The following is a 23335-nucleotide window of genomic DNA, read 5'->3' as shown; positions in this document are numbered from 1 at the left end:
CCAAGTGCTTAAAACAATCTACCTGTAGAATTTATACTGTATATGGAGTGGTCTCAAAGAGCTGCACTTACATAACAGTCCTTGGTTGAATGTCTTGCTTTCCACGTGCCAGTCCAACCGTCTGGAAATCAGGACTGCTGAGAAATACCTGCTTTCTGGAAATCATTACTCTTCTTTTTTTTTTTTTTTTTCCCTCCTCCCTAATTAATTTTTTTCATACCCCCAGAGAGTTGCACTAGGGGTGCCAAATTGACCAAATCTGGATCATGCTCTGATATAACTTGGACTAGCCTACAGGTCCACTAAGATATCCTGCTCTTTGCTAGTGAGGCTATTTGTGAGTTTGACATAACTTTATTCCCAGAATCTGTGCTGCTATATTTAAATGCTTTTGTTTTCCTCTGGCTGTGATGAGAAGCTTGCTCACTTTGTTGTTAAGGTGCCTCAAAAAGGAGAAAGCTTCTGGGTATTCATACTGAACTTTACCATCGCTCCATTTATCTGCACAAACTGAAAATTATCTACAGTTCTTTGGGCAAAGACAAAATTACTTTGTCTATTAAACTGATCAAAAATAGAATCCCTCCTGTGTTACCCAGCTTAGATTATTTTTTGTACCTGCTAATTTGGGTTAGTTCTGCTGTGCCCTGAACTGTCAGGGCACTGCTTCACCAAACTGAGACAAAACTCTCTCTAAGAGACTCCTGGAGATCAATCTCCTACCACAAGAACATGCCTAGAAGACAAATACTCCCAAAATTGATAGTCTGTTAGTCCTAGTGTAGATAAAAAATAAATAAAGAGATTATCTGTTAGAGGGACAACACAACAGGGCATAAGCAACCCAGAAAGATCCTGGAGTGCATTGATGACAACTTCCTCCTCCAAGTGACAGAGGACCCAATGAGGAGAGGTGATTTTCTGGACCTCCTATACACCAACAAGGAGGGGCTTGTTCAGGTTATGAAGGTTAAAGACAGCTGTATCTGCAGTGACCCTAAAATGGTGGAGCTCAGTAACCTGGGGGCAGGAAGAAGGATGAAAAAGCTCACAGTCCTGGACTTCAAAATAGACTTTGACATCTCCAAAGATCTGCTCAGAAGAGCCATGTGAGGTAAGGAGCTGGAGGGAAGGAGGGCCCAAAGAAACGTGGTTCATATTCAAGGATCACGTCCTCCAAGCTCCACTGAGTTCCATTCCAACAAATATGAAGTCAGGAAAAAATGCCAGGATGCCTGCATAGATGAACAAGGAGCTCTTGTAAAACTCAAACACAAAAAGGAGGCATATAGAGGGAGGAAGCAATTGCCTCTAGGACATGTTTGAGCAGGGGGATTGTACCAGATGACTTCCAGAGGCCCCTTCCAACCACAACCATTCTGTGATTCTGTGATATCTGCCATTGTGGCTTGAAAGCTGTCCAGTTAGAGACAAAATACATTTTTCAATCTATGTAATATAACATAGAGACATCATATCTGGCTCACTGAAACACTAAACATGGGAGCCTGGGTGGTGTTCTGGCATTATATTATCTCCAATTTTCACCTCTGTGCACTGGCCACTGGGTGCTGGAAAACAAGTTGACCTTTAGTTGGAGCCAGAATGTTTTTAACATCTGGCCAAAGATGTCCAGCAACTAGCACCAATTTCTAACTGCATTGCCATGGCATTTTTTCCCTGTCAAGGAATGATTTTTTGTAGACATAAATTGCACAAATGTGAGAATATACACTTCCTCTCCTTTCACTGAGGGTGTGTGAGGGTGTTTGAGAAGGACTACAGCATCCAAGTGCTCATTAATGTAGTTTTCTGCAGCTGTAAGGCATACTTTTTAGAATAATTCCTGGTGGAGTTTAATTAGAGCAGTTCAAACTTTTTTAAAGTTGTTTTTTTTTAATGGGAAGTTATTTTCAGTGAAATGGAATGTCACTTTTTGGTAAAACTTGCAGGTTTGGGCTGGGGGGAAGAAAATCAGACAATCCTTTTTTGGTTTTGCAGTCATAATGTAGAAAATGTATAAAACTTCCAAAAATATTTATAAATGCTTACTAAATAATAACTTCTGCTGTTCTTTTTCCTTGAGGCAAAAGAAATTTTTTTCTGAGTAGCTTTTTTTTTATTACTTATTTTGCATAACAAGTTGTATCAGCCCTTTCTCCCCTAAGTGCTATAAGCAAACCTAAGTTGTCGGCACAAATCCAGACAGCTGGCCTCAGTGGGACATCTTCCTTGGTCATGCCTTTGAATCTAAACACTGCAGAGACAAGGCAACTGTGAAGAAGTCACCCTTGTCACCCTGGGCTCCAATTACATCTGTTGCTTTTTGAAGGGAGGGTTTTGATTTTTGCAGACAGTCCTTGGGCAGCTGTTAAGTTTGTAGCAGCATCTGAGTCTGAATTCTCATGAATTGGAAGCATTTAAACTCCACTATGGTTCCCATATCCCACAACCATGGGAACCATGAGAAAACTTTAACTGATTGATTGGGCTCTCTGAATCACCTAAATTCAGTCAGGGTTGTGAATCTGGAAAGCCAAAATAAGCTTCCTTCAGACAGAGGTTCACTGGAGATTTCTCTATGATGTTCAGCAATCTGACTGTGCCCAAAGAAAACCAAGAAATTGCATGCTTCCCTTCATCTGAAATTAATAAAATTAATTTGGTTTCAGAGTAATAATGAAATGTTTTTTCAAAGGAAACTTATTTTACATGCATTTTTATTTCTTCTTTTGAATAGAGGATCTTCTGCTTATTCTGCTGATTATATTTATAAATGCAACACTATTTTGAAATCTGAAATTAAGGTTTTCAAGCATAAAAAATGCAAAATCTGGTAATAGCTTCTTGGTCCATTTTGCTCTCCTTCAGCTTTAGTCCCATGAAACCAGAATGTTAGGCCTTATTAATTCCCCGTTATTCATTCGTTATCTAAAGACTTCATCCTTCTTGTGATATCTTCATACATTAAGTGCTTTCTATGGAAATGATTAAAGTATTAGAGGCAGAAGACTGTGATACTGCTTGAGCAGTTCCAAAGCATGTGATCTCCAAGAAAACAGAGATCCTATTACCAGTCCCTTTCCTACAGAACTTATCAATGGAACGAGATGCAGCAAGTTGTCCTGTTGACTTCAGTAGGACTGTTCCTAATGTATGAACTTCATCATGTGAAAAATGCCTAATTGAGTTATTTTCTAAATTAATTAAACTGTACACAAATTTACCTCAATGACATGCTTCCCAGCCTTTTCAACTTCTCTTGTACTCTTTTGAGAGGATTATCAGTCTGAGAAAAAGAAAACGTTACAGCAGAAGTTCAGCTTTTGGTGAAAAAAACCAGTCCTGATGTACTCTGAATGTCATCTGTCCAGGCAGAACAGGGGTTGACCAGCTTTGGTTAAATTCACAAGTTTTGATCCACCTTCATCCCAAAGGAATATCAGCAACGGCAAAATAAAGTGTGAGCTTTACAATTCTTTATATTACCTCCTGAGCAGCCTTCCTAATTAAATATGTCAGTTGTTCCTACTTCATATACATTGTTTCACATTGATCCATACCAGCTTCATAGGTACATACATGCTTCATATGTTCACCTGCTCTGTCAGGGCCCTTCATCCCTTCACCAAGGAGGTCTGGGACAGCACAAGGATGGGCAGGCAGGTCCCCAAGGACTAAAGCAGAGGTATGGCCATGGGACATCCTTGCAAATTTATTGGAAGGAGGAAGGGGGAATGATTTTCCAGTGCATTGCTGAATTGGGACCTGCATAAGCTTCTTTCCAGGTACTTTTTTTCTTAGTTTCTCCCACATGCTGCTTTATATTGGCTTTACAAAATCCTGGTGTATTAGATGTATTGCAAATGATGTCTTAAATATCACTCATGGCTCCCTGAAGTATATTCTCTGTTAAAATGTTCAGTTTGATTTAAAATGACCAAAGCCACTGAGCTCCCACTAGCTCCCTGAGGAAGCTTCCAGAGATTCTAACTGACCTCACCTTCCAGTCAGCAAGAATCTCATTTAATTTTGCCTGCCTGTTACCTGCAGCCATTTCTTGCACCCTAAGCATGCCATTTGCACTTTCACTCTGAAATGTCACAGCTAAGGATACAAATGACTCAACTGTCTGTTGGTTATATCTAGCCTTTTGTTCAGAAAAGATGTCAATAGAAACACATATAATGGAAAATCTGTCAGCCATTTTACAGCTGAGCCCAAGAGGTTATGCCCTGGATCTTCTACCTTACTCTATTTTTACTGTTTCCTATTTTAATTGTCTTAACACGGATAGCTGGAGAGAAGTACTAATCCTATCAATTGCACTCTCTAAATCCCAGTACCTTTGTTCAGTTCAGACTGGAAGTTTTCTTTAAAGACTGCCTTTGAAGACCTTTTCATGAACTGTATCAAAGGGTAGAAGCTTTTAATTTCTCAAAGTTGAACTGGAAATGGGAAAAAAACCTAAAAGCTTCTGTTGCTCTTTTTTTTTTTTTTAAGGTAATGCTTAAGGTACTACTGAGATTTTAAAAACAAGATGGAAGCTTTTAGCAACTTAATTTTCCATAAGTTTATAAAGCTATTTAATGAAGGCAGATGTACTTTTAAATGAACCTGTTTGTTCCAGAACAAATACATAAGCCATACTTCTCTTCTACGATATCTTAAGTGAAGTTGGCTTGATACTATAGACATTGGCTAGATAAGCAGTAAAATGTAGGAAGGAGAATATGAAAAATAGAACTGTATGTCTCTAGAAGTCTGGGTGTGGATTTCTAGGGTGCCTTAACATTGCCCAGGGCATTTGCACGGGCAAACATGTGCAATAAGAGCCTGATTGTCTGTGCAAGTGCCACACATGTTCCTCATGTACAGTTTAGTTACCTGAGATAATGTTTGAGATTTTCTTGAGCCACATTGAGATAAGTAAAGACGGATGGCCTTCCTGATCTGAGGAATGCAATAACATCCAAAGATATGCCATCAGCACAAAGTGGGATCCATCCAATATCCAGTATCTTTTTCTCCTAGCTCTGATTTGTCTTTCCTACATCAGTTCTAAACTTCAATGAAAGGGCTCGATTTTATTGTGTATGCCTGGCATTGAGGAATTTTTCATCTTGGGCAACATTTTTGAATGCTAACATATTGCAGTAATGACTCACGTTCAAGTGCAAAATGTTCTGCTCAAGAAATCACAGTTGACTGTGACTTGTACTATACTGATCCAGGATGAGTTTACTTCTCATTAACTAGGGTTCAGATAGAGATAAAAAATTCCACTGGTAAAGAAGGACTCAGCATTTCCAGGAGAACATAAGGCTACATGCACCTCCTGTACAGTGCCAACAATATGATTAAGCAAGCAGCATTTTTTTTAGTGTTTCTCAGCCCTAAGAGCTAATCCTGCAGGTAGTTAATATCTCCTCTAATGTCCTTCAGTCTCATTGATTTTAATGGTGCTCAGTGCCTTAAATATGAGGCAAAACATTTGAATAAAATGTAAACACCCCTATAAAAAACGGGTAAATATAATAATTGAAAGTGACAATCAGTCGTGACAAATTTAAATTGAAGGGATTTTTTCCTATTACATTCAGTTTTCATTAATTCAGTGGACATTTCCACTTCAAGTCTTTGTACCTTTAATTATTTCAGATATGAAATAGCTGCTGTTTATGAACATGTGCTTCAGCAGAATGATCAGAATAACTTCCATGCAGTAAAACCAATTTGACTTGTGTGGAACTGAAATGCAAATAGGCAGTGGTAGCATTAGTCAGATTTGTCTATGCATGACAGTTTCTTTGTAGCCCCTGTGATAAAGTGAAAGAGCATGGCATTGTCACCTGCCTGTCTCTTCATCCATCATTAGTTAGGCTAGAATTGGTTAAGGTGTCACATATGCTGACTGATGTAGCACGATGCTGTTTAACATTGGTTGCTATGGGTCCCCAAGTCACCAAATCCTTTTTTATTCCGATTCAGACTCAGGGTCTATAAAAGGTGCCATGTCCCTTTGTTAAAAACTACAAGCTGGCACTGAAACCTACAGAAATTACAGACATAATTTCTCTGAATACCTGGAGGAATCTCAGCTGCATTTTCTGCAGTACTTAACAAAAAAAAAAAAAAGAAAGCCTAAATATTTTCCCTTCTTTTTATAGAATGTAGAAAGATTAAAAGCACAGGTTGTCTGTTGATAGCACTCACAATATTTGCTAGTGACTGTTAGTTTTAAGTAATTTTTTCATACCTTGCTAGTACCCTAGGAAGGCTCTCAAAAATCAAAACAAGTCTTTGAGATTTCAGACTCTGGTTAGCCTAAAAAGAACAGTACAGAAGCAGAACTTAAGTGAGGAACTGTGGTCCCAAAATAAACTATTCCAAGAGGTTCTGCTTCCAATGAAATAATTTAATATGTATGTGATTCATGTTTTTAGGAAAATCAGACTGTTGGTTTTTGAGGCAGAGACAACAATGTTTGTTTTCTCCAGCTTCTCATGGCATCTAAATATGATCCATCTTGTTATTTAATACATATTTTTGTGTGGAACTTTCTCAATTTTATTTTTTTTCTGAGATTTGGCGGTGGAAAACATATGCACATTTTTAGAAAGTAAAGAGCAAGAAGTCTTACCTATGTTGTTTCTCTTGGGCCATTTCTGCTGTTTCTGTTGCATGCTCTTCTCAAAGTAAAAAAGTTCATTTGTTTTGCCATAGAGTGAGACTGAATCAAAACAACAAGTATAAAGCTGCAGACACAAGAAACTCTTTTGGCATTCTTTCCATATTGAAAACATTTTTTTCAATATTGTTATTGTTCTTACTGTTTTTGCAGTTATCTCAACATGTTCTGTAGGACATAACAACTAATAATTTCATTACATGTGTAACACTGGAACTAAAAGGTAAAGGTCATATCACATCAAATAATTTGAGACTATTTTTTACAGACATAATTTTAAATTTATAGTTCCATTACTTCCAACTGGGCTTGCAGACTGAGTACTCATTTATGAAGTATTAATTCTTGTTTTATTTTTTGAAGTACTGGTTTCTAAGTTTTAAAAAAATCAATATATACTATAGCAAATATTTTCCCACTGGGTTACAAGCAATTAGAATTCACCAAGAGAAAAGTAATCTGTCAGTTGCAAGCATTGTACTTAAAAACAAATCCTCAGTACTTTCTGACTAAGCAAATGTTTAAGCAAACAAATATATTCAAATATTCAAAGATATAGTTGATGTAGTAACACTTTTTGCTGAGCTTAATTCAAAAATCATTGCAGTGTAGTAAACAGAACACCCCCCAAAACAGAGATTAAAACTAGCGAAGATAGAACTGCATATAAATGACAAAATAACCACAGGTATATGAATCTTTATTGCTGAAAGAGACCACATTTCACAGTAAACACAAAAGGTGCAGATGGGGTGATAGAAAAAATAACCATTTAATTAAAAAATAATAGATTATCAATCTGTGGCTTGGTCACAGTGTTTGACAATGCTCAGATCATGTGCCAGACCAACAGTGTCTCATTCTCATAGATATATATTATATTACAAATATATCTTACATACAGACATAATACTATTAATTTGGTTGTATCTTATTGACCATAAGACTTAAAGACAAAGCCTAAGATACACTTTTTCTTTTAGAGTCCATAGGGCACACTTGAGTCACATTTTGATGCTTTTCTTCAAGGTCTTATGGACCTGGACATTCATAGTTTTAACAACAGGTGAGGTTTTTTCAATTTTCACATGATTCACATTAAATCACAGGAGTTGGCAATATTGCAAAAAAAATTGATAGGCATGCAAAGCAAAGATTGGAAGAAGGCATCCTGAACTTGTCTTTGAACACATCTTTGACTTTCAAGGTACACACTTTCATTTAGGGATCTCTATATTAAGCTTCAATTCCTTCTCTTATTTTTTATTTTCTTCTATGACTGTAAAGCCCAAGGATCCTAGTCCCTGTTAAGTGCCCAGCAATAAAGGCTGTACTGAATGGTCAGCAGCAAACTTGCTTCCCCTAATTTGTATGCAGTGCTGCAGCTTGTTCAGCAGTTTCATTGCCCACTGCTTGGTTTAATTGGAGTTAAGTAGATCTATTATGTCCATGTGCCCCATACACTGCCTGTTTACTTTGATTAATGCTTGCCTTCCTATGAGTGAAATGTGTGAGAGAAAAACTTGTAGAAGAGATAAGTGAAAAGTAAAAAGATGTTATATAGACTTATTTTCACAGAATCACAGAATGGTAGGGGTTGGAAGGGATGTCTGGAGATCATCAAGTCCAACCACCCTGCCAGAGCAGGACCACCACAGAATCTAGGGCAAGTCACACAGAAAAGCATCCAGATGGCTCTTGAAAGTCTCCAGAGGAGACTCCACAACCTCTCTGGGCAGCCTGTTCCAGTGCTCTGTCATCCTTTAGAGTAAAGAAATTGTTCCTCATGTTGAGGTGGAACTTCCTGTGCTCTAGCTTACATCCATTTCCCCTCATCCTATCACAGGTCATGACTGAAAAGAGACTGGCCTCTCCTTCTTGACACCCCCTTCAGATATTTATCTACATTAGTATGATCCCTTCTCAGTCTTCTCTTCTCTAGACTAAACAGCCCCAGGTCTCTCAGCCTTTCCCCCTAAGGCAGATGTTCCAGTCCCTTAATCATCTTTGTAACCTCCGTTGGACTCTCTCATGTAAATTACTGCCCCTCTTGAACTGGGGAGCCCAGAACACAATACTCCAGGGGCGGTCTCAATAGGGCAGAATAGAGGGGATGGAGAACCTCCCTCAACCTACACATCCCTCTTAAGACATCCCAGGATATCATTTGCCTTCTTGGCCACAAAGGCACATTACTATCCCATGGATAACTTGTTGTCCATCAGGACTCCAAGGTCCTTCTCCACAGAGCTACTTCTAGCAGGTCAGCTCCTTATCTGTACTGCTGCATGTTGTTCTTCCTTCCCAGGTGCAGGACTCTACACTTATTCTTGAGAGATATGCTTCTTATTAATGTTACCACTGGCTGGAGTATCCAATTTCTGTTTAGTAGATGTGCTGCTCAGGATGAGAAGTACTCAGCAATTGTTCTGTTTCCCAAGTTGGGACCCTAAGAATTTATACACTCAAAACCACCCCTCCAGCTTAAATGTTATTACTTCTAATTTGTGACAAAAATAATAGGGAGTAAACTATGAGTGGGGAATCTGGCCGAAAGGGATGTATAGACTTGAAATAGGCAGATGAAAAGAGTAAGACTTGAATAAGATGAGGGGGAAAAAAGTAGCTGGGAAGAAGCTTCTTAACTTTGCTCATTAGCAAGAGGATATACAGCCTGCATGGGTATTGTGACATTCCCCTGGAAGGGGAAAGAACAAAGGTTAAGGCATTAGCTAGAAAAAAAAGGAGAAATCCTCTGTCTGTAGGTATCAGACTAGCAGATAGCAATGTAGTTTCAGAGCTGACATTTTGTCACTGTAAAAAAACAAAACAAAAACAAAAACAAAAACAAACAAAAAAACACCACCAAAACAAAACAAGCAAAAAAAATAACCTACTTGAAAAGAAAATGTAAGAACCAGTACAAAACCTTTCTAGACAAACTCCATCAAGGTCAGGTAAATTTGAGTCCCTTCCAGCATCTGAATGTTCCTGGTGGTTACAAAGGGAACTTAAATGACTCGTTTATGCTAAATGCCTAAAACCAAGGCATCAGCCCTGTGCCATCTGTGAGTGTTACCAGCCATGTGTGCTGCAGGAACAGCTGTACTGTGGCCTCAGACTGAAGGGTTTTTCAGAGAAATTCCTTTTGTGAACATATTTATTGCACTGAAAAACTCAGGGAAATGTAGTGCTCTCAGCAGCCAGAACCTGCAGCACAGGAGCTACACCAGCCACATCTTCTGGTGGGTAACAGGGACAGAGTGATTACCTGGGGAAGTTTTTTTTCAAGTAGTTAGGACCACAAGAGACAAGAGCTTGTTAGAAAATAAGAATAACAACCAAAGTTGGGATAATAGCTCACAAGCTTTCAAACTTTCTAGATGCTTATCCTAATGAAAATTGAACCTCTGAACCTTCTGAGGTTAACTTGTCCCCACTTATATCATCGTTAGGAGATAATGTCAATGAAATGGAACATTGTCACAGGACAGCAGTTTCCCACTGCTAAATAAATGCTGAGCTAAAGCCAAGATATTTATTTTCAACGTGGGAGATATTTACCTTGTAAACATGTTCTGTGCCAGTGACTTTATGTCTGTTACACCAAACTGCTAATGAGGTAGATGCTGCCTGATGCATGTGGTAAAACTAATAAGAGTTCCTCTGTGCCCTGTTATTGAAAATACATATTTTTACTGGATTAGAGAACAGGTTAGGTCAGCATTTCAGCTAATCTGGAAAACAGTTGAATCATGGCAGTGCAGTTTCTGGTAAACACCATACTTCAGTGGCTCCTCAACATGAACAGCTGGAAAGCCCTGTTGCCATTCAACAGCTACAGAGCTCTAAATTAATTGTCTTGCTACATTAACAACTTGACATACACGATGCTACACTAGCACTATAGATGTTACAGGAACCAAAACTGCAGAATCCCATGAATTTCAGCATGAACATGCCAAAGGAGTAACAGTTTCTGGAGATCTGGAGAAGGAGGAGGATGTCTGGGCCAAGGCTCTTTGCATAGACCTAAGAATTTCCAGGTGCAAGCCAAAGGAGATGCAGGAATTTAGAGAAAATAACATCTGCTCAATGAAGCATGTATAGTATAGGCTCCAGGAGAAGAGGATGGATGTAGGGGCATGAAGTAGAGACAGCTTTAATAGCCACTTCTGTTAAACCAAATCTGTATCAGAGTTATAGACTGATATTTTCTGCTTTGAGAATCTCAGTACTTAACTGCTGCCCACCTAGGGCAAAGAGAAAAACTGTTAGCAAAAGTTACCTTTATTTTTTATTATTGCTTATATTAAAATAAAACTAAGCTTAAACTAGAAGTTCTAAAATTCAAGAAATTCTTCCTTTCTGGCCATATATATTGAGGAAAGGATTAAAAGTATAACTTAAAAAAAAAAATCTCTAAAGAGAAAAAAAGTCCAATTAAAGACACTCCCTTTTCCAAGGGCATTGAATTCCTAAGCCACATTGATGCTAATAGGTTATTTACTATTTCTGCTGTTTAAGGCTCCTAAGTTCTTCTGTGCAGCTGGATCCTCATGCCTTAAATTTATCAAATGATCATTTCTTCACCAGTGAGAGCTCACATGGCACAGGCCTGAACTGGAATTTGATACAAGCAGAAAAATGTACATACTGTTAAGGACTACTTCTATATTGCAAAGAAGAATCGCTTATTATTTACCCTATCATCCTTAGGGATTTTACCATGTGGGTTTTTCATTAGGCAAGGAATTTGGGTAGAATCACCTAATAAAATCATTATTCCATTGCCTAGGAACTTGTAGTAAGGTATTCCCAGTGTTTCCACCCAGTGCTTCTCTGCTCCTCAGTGAGGCCAGGATATTTTAGTGCTTCAGAAATAGTCCAGCCTCAGAGTGTTAACCACAAGAGCACACCTTTATGACTGACTGTGTTCCATTTTCTTTATGAACCATCTCAGTGCTTTATTCTGTTCTAAAAATTATTTGGAATATATTTTCTAGGAGCAACCCTAAGCAAAGCTGATGTGGCTTTGAGTTTGCATGACAACCCTTTCTTTGGACCACATATGTCAATGATGATAAGCTCTACATCTTCCTCCTTGTTCAAATTACCTCAACATGCTTTTTCTGTCAGTTTATTTCAATTCATTTTAATACAGCCTCGGAGCAGATGTCATTAGGATCCAATAATCACAGTTTATTGGTGGACAGAAAGCAGGCAGTGAAGTCTCTATTGAGATCTTCAGCATCAATTTATGAGGTGCGTTATAAAACTAAAATCCATCTGATTTCCATCAGCTTAGCTATAAACATAGGCATAATGATTCTGTCCACTTATTTTCAAATCAATTTAACATAACTATCTCCCAGAATTAGGAGATATGGACCACTGCACAGTTTAGGTACTAATACAGTGGTTTCTACTCACCGATGTCCAATAGCACCGATTAGTTTAGGGTCCCACTCCTGTATTCACTCCACATCATTAACAACTATTGGAAACTGTAGATTTGTGCTTTTTGGGCTTTTCTACCCAATCCATGCAAATTAGACATCAGTAAATGCATAAAGTTTTATTGTCAGCTGTTGCAATTGATGAATGTTTCGTGCATCAGTATGCTTAAAATTATTTGGTGTTTTGTGGACAAAAATGTTGATAACCTAACATTTGGAAATTTGGATTGATGTGTTCATGGAAAACTTGGACTGGATAAAACTGTCCATTTTAGAAAGAAAATTGAGTTCTGTTTTATTTATGTTTCTTTCCAGTTTTCAGTTGTTTCATCAGCTTCGCTAGAGTACAAGTGGTTTACATCAGTGTAGTTATGCTGATGGCTGAAACAGGGACAAATCCCAAGTTAGACAATGTATTAGCCAAATTTATATGAGTATGCAAATATGCAGAGCAACATTTCAGTGTAAACATTATTCCAGAGGAAAAATTCAATTCACAATGTGTAAAGAAAGTACCGAGACATTAAGTTGGATGCATCTTAACATGGAATTTTCATTTGTATTTTCTATGTTTATTTATAAAAAAGTCTATTATTATAAACAGGATGTTAATCTGATCAAATGCAATGATGCAATTAAATTGCTGCTTGTTGAAACAGGTTTTATGGTACTTATTAAAAGTAAACATAAATAAATATTTGAAAATCTGTGATCAGAAATTATTTTGATATTAGATTAAAATATATCAATGTATTAAATGCCTTAACTCTTTAGATAGGGCAAATGAACGTGTAACATCACCACAACAGATCACTATAAACACAACTGATACATCTCATTTGTTTTTTTCAAAACCTTTTGTCAGAGACCTCATGGGAGGCTATTAAAAAACCAACACAAAGTAATCATGGGCTATGTCAGAAATATCCAGGTCAAAGACAGAAACCAGTGTAAGAGTGTACTGTTAAAATATCAGACAATTCCAGATGAGTAAGAAAAGACTTGTTCTGCTGCCAACTGGAGTGGGAAATCTTTGGACAGTGTCATGTCTCATCAGGCAGGTACAGCCAGAGTTCCCCAGAGGCAGGGTCAACCCTCTCTTAGTTATTCACTTTTAACAACCCATTTGGGAAGATCAAGAAGAGATTAAGAAAAACGAGATAGAAAAAACATCTCCACCTTTGGATCCAGCTACGATCTTGGCATGGTCTTGTGGTCCTTGGATGGTGGGGGCACGCACCAAGTGTTCCAAGTCGTTCTCCTTTGTGCCATCTGACCCCACCTCTCCTGGGTGAGGCTCAGCCTACTTTGCACAGACTCAGTGTGGGGTCCAAGCATGCTCTGGAAATTAATTGGTGGAATATGGAGGTCCAGGTGGTCACTTCCCCCGCCCCAGCCGGGTTGACCAAGCAATGACCCTTATTATCACGCATGCACACTCTCCTTAAACAGAAGAGTGGTCTTTCAGAAGATAGCACTCTTGTCTCTGCAGGGCTCCTCTCACTAGCCACTGTCCCTTATCAAACAAGGACAGCGTCCCATTTATCAGGGTGGCTGCCAAAGGAGCGGCTCCCCTATCAAGGACAGTGTCCAGCTTACAAGGGTGGCTACCAAATGAGGGGCTCTCCTTGCAAGAAGAGGGTCCAGGTGGCTGATCGAATGAAGACCCCACCTGAGTACAATGTCCAGTTTGTCAGGGTGGGATTTTTTGAGACAATTATTCATTTCAGGACTCTATAGACAGAAACACCCAAACAGGCCACAGTGTCTACTGTCTCTTGCCTCTGCTTTCACTGAAGAGATTGATGTGAAGAAATGGCTGAAGCAATTACAGGCATGAACAAGTGAGAAAAAAACTAAGTAAGATATGTCCTTATATTAGTGATTTTTTTTTTTCATGTTTCATGGTCACTGAGTCTCAGGAAATCCACCCAAAAGTGAGAACTATCAGCAAAAAAAGAGCTGTCAGGACAATCTCAGAGCTGTCACTGGTTATCTTGGGGAGCTTATGGGGGGAGTCCAGCATACTGGAAAAGTGCAATTATTGAGCCTATCTTTTAAAAGGGGGGAAAGGAGGATAGATTTGTCAGCTTAACTTCAATTCCTAGAAAAATCCTGGAGCAAATAACCAAGCAAACAATTTGTAAGCCCCTAGAAGATAACAAAAAGATGAGTGACAGCCAACATGGATTTGTCAGAAACAAATCTTGTCAAACCAACTTCATTTCTTCCTATGACAGAGTAACAGGCTTTGTAGATAGGGCAGAAGCAATAGATGCATATGTCTTGACTGCAGTAAGGTTTCTGACAATGTTTCACCTGACACTGTCACAATAAGGAACAGAAGCATTGGCTACATTAAACCACTATAAGATGGGCACAGAAATGGCTGGAAACTTGTAGTCAGGGCATACAGAAGAAAATAAAATGTATTGATTAGGACAGAAGATGGCAAGCAACTGAAAAGAGGCCCAACTACTTGGGAGGGTGAGAATTCAGAATGAGCTTGACAATGTGTAGAAACAGTCCAAAACATCTAAGATGACTTCAGGGAACAACTGGCTAATCAGCAGCTCTGCAGAAAAAGAGCAATGGTAGAGAATAAGGGAGAATCCTTGAAATTAATATTATGAGCAAAGTGACACTGTGGCAGAAAAGACAAATAGTATTATGGGATGTACAAGCATGAATAATATCTGTAAGACACATGACATAATCTTTCTGCTCTATTTGGTATGAATGAAGCCATAGTTGAAGCACGATGTTCCCACTGCAGTTTTCATTTTAAGAAATATTTGGGTCAACTGAAGGCAGAGCAAAGTGATTAAGGGTGTTGAAACTTGACCTGTTAAAAATCAAATAGTTGAGATTGCTTCCTCAAGAGAAAAGACCAGGTAGAGACAGGATGAATAGTCTTCAAATACATAAAAGGTTGCTGAAAAGGGGAAAAGATTGCCCCACAAACCCGTTTTGTATGGGACAAGAAATAATGTGCTCTAAATTGCAGAAAGGGATATTTATACTAGACTCTGGAAGATATTTTTAATGTTAAGAATGACTAAGCACAAAAATATATTGCCTGAGAAGTCCATGAATCTCCATCATAGGAGACCTTAAGAGCAGTGTAGATAAACATTTGTTAGGAATAGTTCAGAGACATCAGATTCTGCCTGGGGTAAAAGAATGACCCCTTGATGTTCATTCCACCTATTCTTTCTTTATTTCTCCAAAACATTAACACCATGGTACACAAAGGTCCACCATTCAGAGTTGCAGAGCTGAATGCACTTGCTAATGGTGTGCATGATGGCTAAGCAGGACATTGGCAGATTACAGAACATTTTCTGTACTTTGGAACTTTTGACAGCACTAAATGGGAAGAATGACAGCAAAGACAGCATAAAATACAGTGCTGGTTAGGTTACCTAGCAAGCCAGAGCACCTACATGACTGTGCATAAGATGCATGAAAGGCCTCTTCAGCCCTCCCCAGTGGTGAAGCTAAGCATGAAAGAAAGGAATCCACACTAACTCTCATAATGATGTTAAATAAAGTCAAAGTATTTTATCGGAATTTAACCTGGATTATCACATTGATTTGGGTCATTCTTTAGCAAAAATACAGAAGCCCAAATTTGTATTGTTTCCTTATTATAGAGGAACTGAGTAACTAAATTGGTTGGAGATGGGTGGGTAATACTAAAAAGCTAACAAGAATAATGATATAACAGAGTGTATTCCATCTTAAAACTCCAGATCACATAAGCATGCAAGATAATGTATGCCAGAGTTGTGAGGGAAATTAAATTCTAGAAAATCCCTAGCTAGACCTTTTTTAGGTGACCTGTCCTTTAGAGTAGTCTGGCTTGGCAACAGGAGCGTACTCTTCAGAAGAACAATAAATGCTCATAAATAGGAGGTGTGTTTTCAACTCTGTAAGACCCCTTCAGCTGTCTGCACAGTGGAGGCTTGTGTTCTGGTAAAGGGTTTTCTCCTCAGTTAGCAGCTGTGCACCATTAGCAATCAGAGTCTCTACTCTGGGCCATTCTTCTCTTACAGACATGTAATCTTTTTTAATTTGCTTATTTGTGACTAAAAACTCTTTCCTGAAGCATGCTTATAGAGGCAGGTTTTGCCGAATGGCAGCACTTCTCAAGGAAATGCACAGCAATGGATATGAGTCTCCATCTCTCTTGAATTAACCAAGGGGTTACCTGGAGTCATAGAATGGTTCAGGTTGGAAGGGGCCATTAAAGGTCACCTAGTCCAATCCTCCTGCAGTAAGCAGAGACATCTTCAACTAGATCAGGTTGATCAGGGCCTTGTCCAACCTGACTTTGAATGTTTCCAGGGATGGGGCACCTACCACCTCTCTGGGCAACCTGTTTCATTGTTTCACTGCCCTCATCAGAAGAAAAGTTCTTCCTTATCTCTAGTCTAAAATTACCTTCTTTCAGTTTACAACTATTATCCCTTGTCCTATTGCTACATGCCCTTTTCAAAAGTCCCTCCTCAGCTTTCTTGTGGGCCCAGTTCAGGTACAGGAAGGCTGCTTTAAGTTCTCCCCAGAGCCTTCTCTTCTCCAGGCTGAGCAACCCCAACTCTTTCACCCTCCCTCTGCAGGAGAGGTGCTGCAGCCCTGTGATCATTTTTATAGCCCTCCTCTGGACTTGCTCCCACAGGTTAATGTCTTTCTGGTGCTGAGGACTCCAGAGCTGGACACAGTGCTGCAGGTGGGGTCTCACCAGAGCAGAGTCATTACCATGATGACAAGCCAAAGAAAGCCTCTATGCTCCATGAACTCCATGATTCCTCTTAAGGAAAGTTGTCTTCCAAGTCATTAAAGAATAATTCTCTTCTTCTAAATTCACAAAACATTACTCAACACTGCTAAGTCTCAGCGATTTTTTAAGATGAAGAAACAAGATTTTTGTACCTGCCTTGAGTGTCAAGGAGAGAAACCTCAAGGTTTGTATTCCCTATCTAAATATATTTGTCTCATATCACTATAAAATGATTGCTGTATTTCCCCCAGATGAAGTTGTCTTTGCAAAGTGGATAATTGTGCCTCAGAGTCTCTGAACTGTGTTGGTGTTCTTCAGGATATAAACTGTTACATAGAAAACTAAAAAATCATCTAGTTTCATGGTTTAGGTTTGATCATAAAGGAAAGGCAACTGCTTGCACAACATTTTGAGGAGGAAAAGTTATCAGCAGAGTTTAAAGACTTGAGAATTTGAAATTATTATAAGTGTCACTAAATAAGGTAATGGAGTCAAATCTCATGTGCGTCTAAACTGGTACAGGTCCATGGAGTTTAACAACACTGCGCTAATTACATCAGAAGAGAATTTGCACTCTAGATTCTTAAGGTCTTTCACAGGAAAAAAAAAAAAAAAAAAAGGCTTTGCACACAGACATTTATTCACAATTTAATATCCTTGGAAAGGCTTGTTTGTGTTTATATAAATGCAGAGACCGATGTAAGGTTATATCTGTGCAGTTGCCTGGCTCTGGCATGGCTACCAGCAATCTGTAGGTTTCATTTTGAACTCTGGCACCTCAGAATAAGCTGGAGAAGAACTAATAACTCTGCCTGGTGTCTCCAGGTCTAGAGACATCTGAAATGCTTTTATTGATAGACGATGAAATCTGTTTGTGTCTGAGGAGTATTGGGAGAGTTGAGGGGAGGATTCTGCTTCTGAAAAAATGTAACTATTGAACTACTTTTACTGAGGAAGGGAAAAAAGCAAGCAAACAGAACAACTCAATGTACTGTGTATTAAGCCTGAATTCACCTTAGGCCCTTTATCTACTTTTTTCATCCTGTTTTCTCTGCTTTATTCTCTCCTCCAGCCTATGAGGATTTGACAACACTGCTGCCCTTTAGCAATGCTTGCTCTACATGGGAGGTCAGCAAAATATTAGCTAGTTTAATGACACTCTCTGACTCCCCAGAAGAGCAGCATTCATCATCATCACTTAAGAAAACACCTTATCTCAAGTAGACAAGCTCAAGCAGGCTATTGCATCCACATCCATTACAAGGTTGCAACATCTACACTGAGGTTAGCAAGAGTCAACAGACATTTTACTACTACTTCAGAAAGAATTAATGTATTGAACCACAGTGCTAGCTAATTATCCATATCATTGACCCCAAGACCTTAATGGAAAATATTGTTCACCAATTGAACAGCAGCTCACACAGAATTAGTGTTGCATTGAATGTATTATATTTAAGGCCTGAAAGCACATACACGGTTAGAAAGAGGGAAAGGGGCCACTCTTGGTCTGCCTTACACCCTCACTCCTGATCTTCCTGCAAGTGCAACTCTCAGTGGAATTCCAGTTCGTTTCCGTGTGTTGCAACATTTTTGTCACGCAGTGATGTCCAAGCTGGCTTTGTCTTGAGATCCTAAGATTGTAGGTTCAGACTAGAAAGAACTTCATCTAGTTCAAACTTCTGCTGCCAGCAGGGCCAGCAATATGGTCAGACCAGGGCCCTCAGGACTTCAGTAGCTTTGAGTAGGAGAAGTAATGCAAAGCTAGCAGCACAAAGCTCCACCTCTTCACTGGATTGCTCCTTCTGACCACCAAGGACATTGAACTTCTCTGAGTACCATAGCTATCTCTGCTTCCCTAACTCCACCAGGTATAGCACTTGACTAGTTGTATGCATTTGCTGTTAATTGTATTTCTTGCTTATGCCCCATCACTTTGTCACCACACTTGTAACACTGAGGTTGTAAGTCCCAGAAGGGAGTTCTAAATGTATAATTATTTGTGGTTTCCCAGTTATCATCTATTTTCCAGCTTCTTTTCCATTAGAAATTTGCTTCCTCTTTGTTTACTAGTCAGTTGTCTTAAATATTCTTTTAGATCTCCATAGTGTCCAATGAAAAGGAATTAGGCTTCTGAGTATGTTTTCAGATTCAATCTTGCAATTATCTACTTCATATTTGTCACCACTCTGTCCAGGCTCTCTCTTTAGGACAGTTATTTGGCCTGAATAAATACCTTCAAGGTTTGAAGACTCAGTTCAGTGAAGTTTACAGAGGCTTTCATCTTTCTCAACACAAGGCCGCAGTGTGATTTTTAAATTCAGTGGCACAGTGTCTTCCTTGGACTCATACCAACACTTTTGCTCATGAGTTAGGAAAACTGCAGTAACCAGCTTTTTGGTATTTTGATTCTTCTCTTCCCTGCTGGACTCATAAGCTGGATTATAGGGTATAATGATATGGAAAATGTAAAGAAGATGTGAAGATCAATGTATAAGACTGAAAAGTGGAGATTCAAGGACTAAAGAGCATGTTTCAGATGGCTATATATCACTCACAAAGGATTTTTTGCCCTGACCTTAAGTTTTTGGCAGCACCTCAGTCATTGTGCAAAGTAATTTGAGGCAACTATCAAACTTTTAGATGTGCTCACAGTTTTCAAATCCTTAAAAATGGAATTCCTCTAAAATGAGCAAAACAACATCGTCTCACGGAAAAACTTCCATGAAGCAAGCACAGCCACAACAATGTTTTCGGAAACTGAGATTCCCTAAAGAAACACGCCATCATTTCAAAGCACCAATGCACAGATTTGCTCAGAATGCAACTGGTTGGCAAGAGCAAGAGCATCCTAGTTTTGAATCTTTAACCAAATATCAGTACAAAGATTGAGGCACAAAACCCAAGATACCACCCATGGTAAAGTAAGAATAACCTTGACTAAGCAAGAGATTGAACTAGATGACTTCCTCTGATCCCTTCCAACTTGTGATCCTATGAATCATGAACAAGAGGAGATTTTTTTCTAGGATATATTCCTACATATTGTATTGCCAGCTTTATTACTGTTAGTTTAAAACCAGGAATCTTCTGAAGAAATTAACAACGAAAAACCCTGAACAGCAGCAAAGAGGCTGCAAATTAAGTGTAATTTTTTAATATCTAGGCCAGAAAACACAAAGTTTTTAAAGCAAATAGAGCAAATCTATGTACATATTTTAGTGGATTATGTGTATAATACACGTGAGTGACTGTCCTATGCTGTGTTTTATTTGTTACACTAAATGCATCATATCTTACAGACCACAGAGAATTGTGCTGCTGTATTAATTACATTTTTAAGTGATTTCCTAATCTTTAGACCATTTTAATATCTGACTGTTGCAGAGAGAGTGTATCAGAATTTCACACAGCACTGATATTTGAAAGAATTTAAATAATAAGGAAAAGCTCTCAATTTTTTGTGTTCTTTCAGCCATTTATTTCTATTAGTATCAAAGTGGCTGTTTTACATTATGCAAACATTCATTGCAAAAGCAAGTTGGATAGTAGGTTAACTCTTAGAGAAGAAATATATGCTATGATAGCATTACTCAGTGTGGATATGTTACACTTAACACATTAACTTCAGTATAAATCATTCTTCATATGAAATAAAAGTGCTTTATTGCATTACAGTGAGATCCTTAAAACACAGTAGATGGATGTTGTAAGATGTATTCTGGGTGTTGCCAGTCAATTGCTGCTCTTTTTAAAGTAAAGGATGGAATTGTAGACAATGATATCTAGAAGAACATAAAAATCTGATGTATACCTTACAAAATCAATGGCTATTTAGAATGAAGCTTGAAAACTTGGTATAAAACACTATCTTTATCTCATCAAGCTAGGCCTATAACTTGTCCCATTGAGAGGATTTATGGAGGCAGCACTGCAGTATCTTTAAATGAATGTGAATTCCCTTGCTTCTTCAGGTCTAAAACACACAGTGGAACATTATGACCTGTTGAGATTTTTCTGAGCTGCAGCAAAAGTAATAACATCTTCACTTACAGGGATGTAGGAAATCAACCAGTCTTTTAAGATTCTCCTTGCTTGTGAATAATATAACCATAATATAAAAGTATGTTTAGCAAAACAAGGAATTAATTTGTTTTCAGAGCTTGTTGGAAATTTTCCATCCATGTTCTTTCAATAGAAATAAAAAAAAAAAAGAAAAAAGGTGTTAAGAAAATGAAGAGTTCTTCTGGAAATGTATTTTTTAATGAGAAACATTCTTTTCTGCCTTAAAAATTTGTAATGTACATTTGGACTAAAAAGCATATTTACTGTTCTTTTTTTTTTTCCCTCAAGAATTTCCTTCCTACATTACTAACTAATCCTTAAGTAGCAGTTTTCATCAGTAGCTTTCAAATCAGTACAAAGGAGAAAAATGTCATTGTTCCTCCTGAACCAAAGGCACAGCAAGAGGGAGGAAGGAGATGCTAAGTGGCTTGCATAAATCACCCAGCATGCCAGTGCAGCAAAACCCACCTCCCAAGCCCCAGGACAGTGTTCTACCTACTTTTGCACAACCAGCCAGCACTCCCTGTATGCTCCTTCTTTTGGCAAGAATCCCACTGAAATGCTCAGCCCGAAATACCTTTAAGTATGGCAGAATATGGATTTAACTTTCATATCTGAGTAGCTCATCTGTTGAAGAAGGAACTCAAATCTCAATTTCCAAAAAAATTCTTTCCTTCTACCTCAATTCAACAGCTTCTGAGTATTGGGAGTCAAACCACATGAATATTTGTGCCTTGAATGTTTATTGTTTTACTTTGTAGCTCAGCAAAGAAGAAGAGAGCAGGTGTGGAAGGCAGGGAAGAACAGTGGGACTCCTTCAAGACAGGAAAAAAATCCTCTCCGGCATGGGGAGACAAAGAAAGAATAAGTTGCTTTGCTACCAATGCCTACAGTGGAGGAGATAAACTACATTCCCACCAGCAGTTCTGTCTCTTTTTCCATGCACCTCATTTTTTGCATAAGAGAAAATTATACTTTGTCATGCTGTATTAAAGATAATTATCTCCCGCAGACTTTGTGGTTTTCTATGATTCTATAGCTAACCCAGTTACAATCCTTGATATTTGCACAGCGTCTGCCTCAAAACAGAAATTCTTTGTTTGTCCCTGAAGAATCATAGAATCACAGAATGGTTTGGTTTGGAAGGATCCTTAAGAACTATCTAGATCCAACCCCCCTGCCACAGGCAGGGACACCTCCCACTAGACCAGGCGGCTCAAAGTCCCATCCAACCTGGCTTTGAACACTTCTAGGGATAGGGTATCCACAACTTCTCTGGGAAACCTGTGCCAGTCTCTCACCACAGAGAAGAATTTCTTCCTAATATCTAATCTAAATCTCCCCTCTTTCAGTTTGAAACCATTACCATTCATTCTATCACTCCATGTCCTTGAAAAGTCCCTCCCCAGCTTTCCTGTAGCCCCTTCAGGTAATGAAAGGCCTCTATAAGGTCTCCTCAAAGCCTTCTCATCTCCAGGCTGAACAGCCCCTATTGTCTCAGCCTGTCTTATAGCAGAGGTGCTCCAGCCCTCTGATCATCTTCATAGCCTCCTTTGGACTCACTCAAACAGCTCCATGTTCTTCTTACGTTGGGAGCTCCAGAACTGGACACAGTACTCCAGGTGGGGTCTTATGAGAGTGGAGTAAAGGGGAAAAATCACTTCCCTTGACCTGCTGCATAAGCTTCTTGTGGTGCAGCTCAGGATACATACTTAGGATGGCTTTCTAGGCTAAGAATGCACAGTGTCAGGTCATGTCCAGCTTTTCATTCACTACTATGTTCTCAATGCCTTCAGCATCCAGCCTTTATCTGTGCTTGGAATTGCTCCAACCCAGATGCAGAACCTTGCACTTGACCTTGTTGAACCTCCTGAGGCTCACAGGGGCCCATCTCTCAAGCCTGTCAGGGTCCCTCTCTGGATGGCATCCTTTCCTTCCAGCATGTTGACCACACCACATAGCTTGGTGTCATCAGCAAACTTGCCAAGGGAGCACCCATTGCAACTGCCCATGTCGCCGACAAAGATGTTAAACAGCACCAGTCCCAGTACTGACCCTGAGGAGTGCCACTCATCACAGATCTCCACTTGGACATCAGGCCATTTGAATCAGACCATTCAGCCAGTTCCTCACCCACCAAGTGGTCCATCTGTGAAGTCCATGTCTCTCCAATTTAGAGACAAAGATGTAGTGCGCGGCAGTGTCAAATGCTTTCCACAAGTCCAGGAAGATAAGTTCAGCTGCTCTTCCCTTATTCACCAACTCTGTACCCCACCTACTCCTTCTGTGGGTGATTCTTCAACCTCCTAATCCCTGCCTTTGCCTTCTGTGACTTGG

The 23335-nt window shown here is 39.0% G+C and overlaps 1 long non-coding RNA gene across 1 annotated transcript in view; it reads left to right on the top strand.

The window, feature by feature from the left end:
• Positions 1–22003, top strand: part of LOC104391922 — a 171666-nt gene extending 149663 nt beyond the window's left edge. The window contains exon 3 of the long non-coding RNA XR_719871.1: positions 21760–22003. This is a non-coding gene — a long non-coding RNA (uncharacterized LOC104391922). The remainder of the gene's footprint in view (positions 1–21759) is intronic.
• The last annotated feature ends 1332 nt before the right edge of the window (positions 22004–23335 follow it).

The sequence above is a fragment of the Chaetura pelagica genome, unplaced genomic scaffold (genome assembly GCF_000747805.2).
Source record: "Chaetura pelagica isolate M959 unplaced genomic scaffold, ChaPel_1.0 scaffold66, whole genome shotgun sequence".
NCBI lineage: Eukaryota > Metazoa > Chordata > Aves > Apodiformes > Apodidae > Chaetura > Chaetura pelagica.
This window is presented reverse-complemented; position numbering and strand designations above follow the sequence as displayed.